Source organism: Oreochromis aureus, linkage group 22 (assembly GCF_013358895.1).
Source record: "Oreochromis aureus strain Israel breed Guangdong linkage group 22, ZZ_aureus, whole genome shotgun sequence".
Classification (NCBI taxonomy): Eukaryota; Metazoa; Chordata; class Actinopteri; order Cichliformes; family Cichlidae; genus Oreochromis; species Oreochromis aureus.
In genome coordinates, this window is record NC_052962.1 from 40,661,804 (window position 1) to 40,670,727 (window position 8,924).

General features: G+C 46.9%; 1 long non-coding RNA gene across 1 annotated transcript; it reads left to right on the plus strand.

The window, feature by feature from the left end:
• Positions 1-743: 743 nt before the first annotated feature.
• Positions 744-2,117, plus strand: LOC116334045. Its single transcript, XR_005609801.1, has 6 exons — positions 744-871; positions 955-1,134; positions 1,264-1,383; positions 1,516-1,575; positions 1,689-1,760; positions 1,997-2,117. It is a non-coding gene; the product is annotated as an uncharacterized LOC116334045 (long non-coding RNA).
• The last annotated feature ends 6,807 nt before the right edge of the window (positions 2,118-8,924 follow it).

An 8,924-nucleotide genomic window follows, 5' to 3' on the forward strand; every position in this document is an offset into this window, starting at 1 on the left:
GATCAGCCAATACACGGTGAGGAGGACAGGAGCTCTGAAAGGAATTGCAACACACCTGCTTACATGACATATGCCTGGAGTTATATCCTTATATCCTTATATTCTTTAGAGCTAAGAGTTAAGTTTTTATCATTTACACCTTATATCCTTCTGAGTAAGTTTCCTTCATGGTTTGAGTATCATCATTCGAGTGTGACATTTAGCCTAGAAATTACACAGAGTTCAGCTGTGTATGTGCACAGGCCTTATGTCTGGCTAGGACGAGGGGTGTGAGGTGAGCCAGAGTGCAGGAGAGGTCATGACACATACATAGCATACACTGCAGACACACACACACACATGCACACCATAATAGATCTATTTTGGTAGGGCAGAAGTGAAGATGTGTTTTTGCTGCAAATGCAGAATTGTGCCGAAGTACTTAGAGAAAGTGCAACAGATGTCCCAGGGAAGCGACAGCGAAGACGAGCTGAGGGGAAGCACCGACCCGAAGACAATGTTCTTTAAAACTATGTTAAAGGTTGTTGACAGAACATTTGTGGTTTTGAGCTGACGTATGCTGTATTAAATCTGCCTAGCAACAGAAAAGGGGGCTGTACTATCTTAACCCCATAAAACCCTTGTCTGAATATGGTAAAGGCAGTTCAAGACTGATTGGGTTGTTGAACTCACACATGTGTTCATTAAAATGTCGTCTAATTGCACACTGGACCGGATCTGTGGTTATTTATGGATTCCTCTCTCAACATTGAACCCTAACACCGGTAAGTTTTTTTCTTTACAATTTTAAATTATATATCAACAAAGAAGTCAATAATTTGATTACTTTCTTTAGATTTCTACATCGATGATTTCACGCAAGTGGACTACGGTGCGTTTAAATAAGCATATATCATTTTAAAAATAAGTTTAGATAGACTTGGGTTTTTTTTAAAGAAACTCTGTTACTTACAGAAGCTATCGATAGCACGGTGAGGAGCAGCATAAATCCGGCCGTTTTCCGAGGCAATTTAGAGACCATCCTCCCCGCAGAACCTCCGCTGCCGATCAGCAAAAGACCACGGCGAGAAGACGACGTTATTTTCGTCTCCACACACCAAGAGAATTGCAGGAAAATACGTTTTAAAACCGAAGGTAAACAATATGTTGTATTATCCGCCATTTTGTAGAATAACAGGATGTGACGGAGTAATCAGAGAATGCTATACCGCCCCTCCCGACCCGGAGCGGATTTTTAAAACTTTTTGTTTTATTTCTTGACAGCGGTAATCGGGAATATACAGACCCAGCCACAGCGAAAAGAAGAAGAAGAAGAAGAAGACGACGTTATTTTCGTCACCGCATACCAGGAGAACTGCAGGAAAATAAGTTTTAAATCCGAAGGTAAACAATATTTCTACAAAATAACGTATTCGAAAAGCCGAGCATGCTATACCGCCCCTCCCGACTTGGAGTGGTATAACGTGTGCTAGAAAGTTTTTTTAAAATCTTTTTCTTTGTTTTATTTCTTGACAGCTGAAATTGAGAATATACCTATTCAAACCCCCGCTACAGACAATCGGGCGGAGGAGCGAGGTAAATAATGTTTTTTTTCTTTTTAAAAGGATGTGAGATAACTCGCGCATGCTGACCCGGAGGAGAGGTACAATGTGTTTTCTTAAACTTTTTTCTCTTGTTTTTCATGACAGAGAATATACCAACCGATACAGAAAATCAGGCGGAGGAAGCCTCCGGAGCTCCTCCTCTCAGGAGACTCAGAGGTAATTGACGGGGGGATGAATCGGCCCTAATAAATAAAAAACTATTCGTTTGAAAAATAATTATGTTGTATCAATAAAGTTCTCTGCTCTATAAAATAAAATTTAAAAAAAATGTGTGTTTTTTTTTACTCTCAACTTTATACAACAAGAATAAATAAAATGTGTGTGTAAAACATGATCGGGCTATTGTCCTTTCGAAGGAGTAAAAAATACATTTTGTTTGTCTTTTCTTACAGGCCGACGGCGATTTCATAAGAGGAGGATCCTCGGAGACCTCACTTTCATGTACGCCATAACCGTCCGTACCTATGCATCAATATATCGACACAAGGATCTGTAAAGGGATGCAAAGTAAAAGCATACACATGTAAAAGTCTGTGAATTAAGAAATAAAGAAAATCATGTCGGAAGAACACAGCATTCCTGACGCTTTGTTGGAAGCCGTGGCAGAATTGAACAGAGACGTTGATCATATAGCAGCACCGGTCGACCCCCTACAGCCTTTAGAAAACGCTCTCCAGGCCCTCCTCCAAAACATTGAAAACGAACGGCGTGCTGACCGACAGAACTTTGACCCTCTGCAACCTTTAGAAAATGCTCTTCAGCTCTACGGCCAGCAGAGGGAGGAGCGCTCTGCGGAGCGGCAGCAGCAGGTGCAGCCTGCGGAGGAAGAGCGGCAGGTGCAGCCTGCGGAGGAGGAGCAGCCTGCGGAGCATCAGCACGGAGGATCTCTGGTACAGAACGATGCGGTGACTCGCCGTGAACAATTTAATAATTTTGAAATAAGACGAGTCTTTAACATTCCCTCTCCGGATGACGCGGCCGACCTCGCTCAATTTTACCTTGACGTCAGGGACAATTTTGTAGATCTAACGGATAGGGTCAGACCCGAAGTTAGCCATAACGATCGCGTTCAACTGGAGATCATCAGCGAGCACGCGCAAAAGCATGCCGTTTTTAACATCGACGATCGCACCGAAAACATTGTACCGGCTTTTGAGGACCTGTTGGCCAGACTGATACAATCAAACGGCACGATCGTGGTCGGCTCTCCCCTAGAAATTGTAGTGCAAGTAATTAGAAATCCTAGAGGCGGCAGCAATGGCCCGCGTAAAAAGATTCACAAAACATTAGATAATGAAATTATAGTCAAAAAGCGACGCTGTCTGTACGTGGTAAAAAACAAAAACGACAATCTGTGCTTCGCCATTAACTTGGCTCACCTCACCGAGCCTCATTTCACAGATAAACAGGCACTGGAACCCGGCAGAGAGCTGCAGCGTTTATCGGGGTTGAGTGATCGGACCCAGGTAACCCTCACCGACATAGATAAATTTGAGCAAATACTAAATTGTAAAATCGTTGTGTTTTACCGCCCTCCCGAGGACAGGACTCTTTTGCTAATCGAGACAGAGTCCCCAAACACGCCTCACCCGCTGTACTTATTCTTATTCCAGCATCACTATTACGGGATAAAAAATCTAAAAACATTTTTAGGAGTCAAACACATTTGCGAGGAATGTCACCGCGGATACCATATCCTGGAGAAACACGTTTGACAAGATCGCTGCAATCTCTGTTTCGACCCCGCATGCCCTGCTCACTTTCTGGACGCTGTAATCTGTCCGGATTGTAACAGGCCATGTCGCACTCGCAAGTGTTACTTGAAGCACAAGCAACCCAGAATTCACTCTAGTTCCGACCTCAGCATTTGTCAACGACTGTATAAATGCCCGGACTGCAAATTCCTCTCCCATCGCGGAAAGCACAGGTGCGCTGCCGTCAGATGTAAAATCTGCCGCGCAGAGCTTCCTCCTGATGAAAATCAGCACCTGTGTTACATTCAACCTCTGAAACACGAAACCCTCGATACCGCTTCCATAATCTTTTATGACTTTGAAACCTTCCCAGACCGGGAGGGGACGCACGTCCCTTACCTAGTGTGCACAAAATCGCTAGAAGGAGAAGAGTGGCACGCTTACGGTGTAGACTGCGTTGAAAAGTTTGTTCAAAGATACAGAAGGAAAAGATACAGGGAGACCACGTTCATTGTGCATAATGCCAAAGATTTTGACAGCTACATAATTCTCAGCCACCTGGTGGAGGAGGGCATGACGCCTTCGCTCATCATGCAAGGCAGTAAAATTATGTTTCACAGAATCCGATTTCCTTCTCAAATTCATAGACTCGCTGTCTTTCCTCACCATGCGTCTCAGCGACATGCCCAAAGCTTTAGGCTTTGAGGACAAATCCAAGGGGTTTTTTCCCCACAAATTCAGCTCGCGGGGTCGTTTAAAATACATAGGCCCATACCCCCCTCCTTCGGATTACGGCGTAGAGCGCATGTCCCTCACCGAACGGGAGGAGTTTCTGCGTTGGCACGGCGAGGCCTCGCGAGGCATCTTTAACTTTGAAAAAGAGTCACTGTATTACTGTCAAAACGACGTTAATATCCTGAGGGAGGCGTGCATAAAGTTCAGAGACGGGTTTATAGGCGAAACTAACGTGGAGCCTTTCAGCTGCATGACTATAGCTTCCGCGTGCATGAAAGTGTTTCTCACCAATTTCCTTCCCAAAATGTCTGTGAAGGTTCTCAGTCATCCAGGTCATCGTAGTCAAAGGAGTTTGCAAAGAAAAGCGTCTGGACTTCTTTAAGTTGCTTGAAGACGTTTCACCTCTCATCCGAGAAGCTTCTTCAAGAAGAAGAAGCTTCTCGGATGAGAGATGAAACAACTTAAAGAAGTCCAGACGCTTTTCTTTGCAAACTCCTTTGAGTTCCTTCCCAAAAACACTCTGGCCATCCCCTCGCCCGACAACTACGGACGCACCTCCAAAGCCTATTCGCACGCGTCCATTCAGTGGCTGGAGTGGGTAGCTCGCTCTCAGAAAATCCCCATTCAACACGTTCTCACAACTGGAGGGGAGAAAAAAATAGGCCCGTATTTTGTGGACGGATATGCGGTGATAGATGGTGAAAAGTGGGTGTGGGAATTTCTGGGGTGTTTTTATCACGGCTGTCCAAAGTGCTACAGGTCCGAGGAAATCTGCCCTTTGACCCGCGCTCCTTACGGGAACCTGCACGCCTCTACCAAGACGAGGCTCCGGGAGCTGAGAAACATTTACCGCGTCCGCACGGTCACGCTGTGGGAGCACAAGTGGAGCGAGATGAAAAAATCGGACAAGGAGGTTAAAAAGTTTTTGCAAAGCTACGAAGCTCCGGAACCTCTGTCTCCTCGCTCGGGTCTTTACGGAGGACGCACTTCGGCCTTGAGGCTGCGTTACAGCGCCTCGCCCGGAGAAAATGTGTATTATGTAGACGTCACATCCCTGTAACCATACGTCAACGCCAAGCGCGCTTACCCTCTGCATCACCCTAAAATCATCAGAGAGAATTTTTCCGACCCTCGCCATTATTTCGGGTTGATCAGAGCCACCGTGTACCCGCCGCGTGGGCTCTATTTCCCCGTTCTACCTTACAAAACCCCCGGAGGTAAATTAATATTTTCCCTCTGCCGCACCTGCGCCGAGACTAATCACCAAAGCCGGTCCGTGCCCTCACGATGACGAGGCCAGAGCTCTCACCGGGGTCTGGGTCACCGTCGAGTTTAACAAAGCCTTAGAATTGGGTTACAGGGTGGGTAAAATCACAGAGGTCTGGCACTTTGATCACCACAGCAGCGGTTATTGCCGGCTATATTAACACTTTTCTCAAAGGCAAACAGGAAGCCTCCGACTATCCTCCGGAAGCTCGCGACGAGGAGGAGAGGAGCAAATACGTGGAAGAGTACCTCAGGCATCAGGGAATACGTTTAGACCCGTCTAAAATCGAGAAGAGGCAGGTGTCTAAATTGTGTCTCAACAGTTTCTAGGGAAAGTTTGCTCAGAGAACCAATCTGAGGCCGACCACTCAGGTCAGAAAGCCCAGTCAGTTTTTTAACTACGTCTTTTCGGGCAAGTACGACTTTAAACACGTCTCTTTTTTAAAGAGCAAAAAAAAAGGACGTGGCGTTAATTCAGTGGAGTTACAACGAGCGTTGCGTGATACCTCCCGGCGCGTCCAATAACGTTTTCATCGCCGCTTTCACCACCACCTACGCCTGCGTAAAACTCTATGAATATTTAGAAAAATTGCAGCGCAACGTTCTGTACACCGACACCGACTCTCTGATCTACATAGTGAAAGAGGGGGAGGAACCTTTAGAGCTGGGCAACTATCTTGGCGATCTCACAGATGAATTAGACGGGGACACCATCCAGGAATTTGTCTCCGCAGGTCCAAAGAGCTACGCCTACCGGACCAGAAACAAGAAGAAACTTGTGGTAAAAATGAAAGGTATAACGCAGACAAGAGAATGTTGCGAGCGGGTCAATTTTGACAGTATGAGCGAGCTGGTGGAAAGTTACCTTTCGGGTATGAAGGAGGCGGAGCTCGAGACCCCTCAGCACGGCATTCAGAGGGATAAGAGAGGGTTTGTGCTCAAAAACAGAACATTTCAAAAAAAGTTTCGCGTGGTCTACAACAAGAGGCGCCTCTTTCCAGACGGCACAACTCTGCCTTTCGGGTACTAGTGTGTTTTGTTTTGTTTTTTGGTTTTTTTGGTTTGTTTGTTTGTTTTTTTAATTATCGTCGTTTTCTTCTAAAATGGAGGAAATTGATTTTGATCACAGACTGAAAGTGCCTTTTTCCTGTCTCGTTGTGGGGCCTAGCAGGTGTGGGAAAACTCATTTTGTAAAGTGTGTTTTGGAAAACTGAACGCGCCATGAATACTGTGCCCGCGAATATTGTGCCCGCGAATATTGTGTGGATTTATACTTCTTTTCAACCCATGTACGAGGAACTGTCAAAGACCAATAAAAACATTAAATTTGTCGAGGGGTTGCCTGATTCTTTCGAAGATTTCCAAGACGCTCTGGTGGTGCTGGATGATGTCATCTTTCAGGCCTCGGATCACCCGGAAGTGGTTAAAATTTTCACTCAATACCGCCACCATAAAAACGTCTCTGTCATGATGCTGACCCAGAACGTTTTCCATCAGGGCAAATACAGCCGCACCATCAGCTTAAACTCCAATTATATGGTGCTGTTTAAAAACCCCAGAGACAAGCTGCAGATTGAGATTTTGGCCTGTCAAATTTTCCCTTCGCAAAAAACATTTTTCTCAGACAGTTTCAAAGACACCACGGAGGAGCCCCACGGGTATTTAATCCTCGATCTCACTCCCTCCTGCCCAGAACGCTACAGAGTGCGCGCCGGTCTGCTTCCGGGACAGCACCCCGTCATCTACCTGCCCAAAATCCAAGTAGCAGCTCGCCATGTCTCAGCGTATAAAAAGGAACGCCGTCTTACTACAGGCTCTGTACCACGCGTCGCCGCAGAAACGCAAAGACATTCTCGCTCACAGCTCCCCAGATTTCCTCCAGGCGCTGTGCGAGATATCTTTTAAAGGGGAACATACCTCTTTCCGCTTCTCAATACCAAAAACTGAAACGCCAGAAAAAAATCATCAGACTGCTGGCCGACAAGAAAACGAGCTTAAACCGTAAACGCCAAGTTTTAAAGAAACAGACGGGAGGGTTTCTTTTCCCTCTCCTGTCCGCCGCCGTGCCTATTCTGGGAAACCTGCTGGGAGGAATATTTCAGAAACGCTGAGATGTTTTATAAATGATTCTCGTTCCCTCTCACGAGATGAAAAAACTGACCCGACCCGCCGAGCCCACGGTCAGAGAAGCCGCCAAAGACGATTTGGACGAAAGGATGAAAGCTATACTGGAGGATCCGCGGCTAAATTTGTACGAAAAAAGTGAAAAGATACGAGTCTCTGCTGCGGAAATATCTCACGCTCTCTAAACAGGGTCGGGACGAGGAGAGTCGGGTGACTTTCCACCTGCCGCCCGAGGAGCCACAGCAGCAGCAGCAGGTGCATCTGCAGCAGGTGCATCCGCACCAACAGGAGCAGCCCAGGGAAGAGGATGAAGTTGTGGAAGAAGTATTAAAATCCCTACCCCCTCGAGACCGCAAAAACGCTCGCTACATCATGCAGAAATTAGCGGAGGGGGGAGGAGGATGGACAAAGAGGGGGGAATTTGTTTACAAGGGGGATGCGGTGCGGGGCTCTCACATGATCGACCTATTTAAAAACCTCTCTTTTAAAAGTAAAAACCGGGGCTTCCGGTGGCGCGTAGAATCGCATGGCCGCATAGAGAGTGACCTCCGGCACCAACCGTGTGTTTCCCCGGACTCGAGAGCTGTATTAGGGCTGCATTGCCATTTTTCGACACAAGAATGAGTGGGGATAAATCTAAAAAGGGAGGATACGGACTACGAAACATCCTTGACTGTGAAATGGAGAAGGACGCCGCGGCTAGTGGGGCAAGCCTCGCATCGGGACAAGATGGCGACCGAGGTGAAGGCTTAGGTTGGCTTCGGGATGCTGTGAGTAGCGTGATGGTGGCCGAAATGGCTACATTGCGAACCGAATTGAAAAATGACTTCAAAGCATTCGGTACGGAATTTCGGGAGGATATAAAGAAACAAATGGCCGAACTCTCTAAGGAATTGAATCAAAGATTACACGAGATGGCGGATCAGGTAGAGGAGATGACTGGCCGGCTAAAGCACGTCGAGGATAACATGGCTGACTCGGAACGCTGGGACATTGGTGTTAGGGATACACTTGTGCAGCTGTTGGAAAATCAACGGGCGCTTCAGGAAAAGGTGTCCGATATGGAGGGCCGCGCTAGGCGCAAAAACATCCGGATTTACGGTGTACCGGAAAACTCGGAGGGCTCGTCGGTGACTACCTTTGTTGAAAATCTGATCAAAGAACATCTAGGCGAAGATTTCGGCCTGGACCGTGCCCTCGGCATTGAGCGCGCACACCGCGCGCTGGGACCAAAACCACCTCCGAACGCCCCACCACGCTCAATAATAGTGCGCTTCCTTCGGTTCTCCGTTAAAGAAGAGATTCTTCGCACTGCATGGAACAAAGGGGTACATATCCAAAACAAACGGGTGTATTTCGATCATGACTACTCCCTGGAAGTGCAGAAAAGGAGACGGGAATATATACCAGTTAAGAAGGCTCTGAAGGACAGCGGGATTCGCTTCCAGACACCACTAAGTAAGATGCGAGTGTTTTACGCGTCAGACACTGTCCTATATAA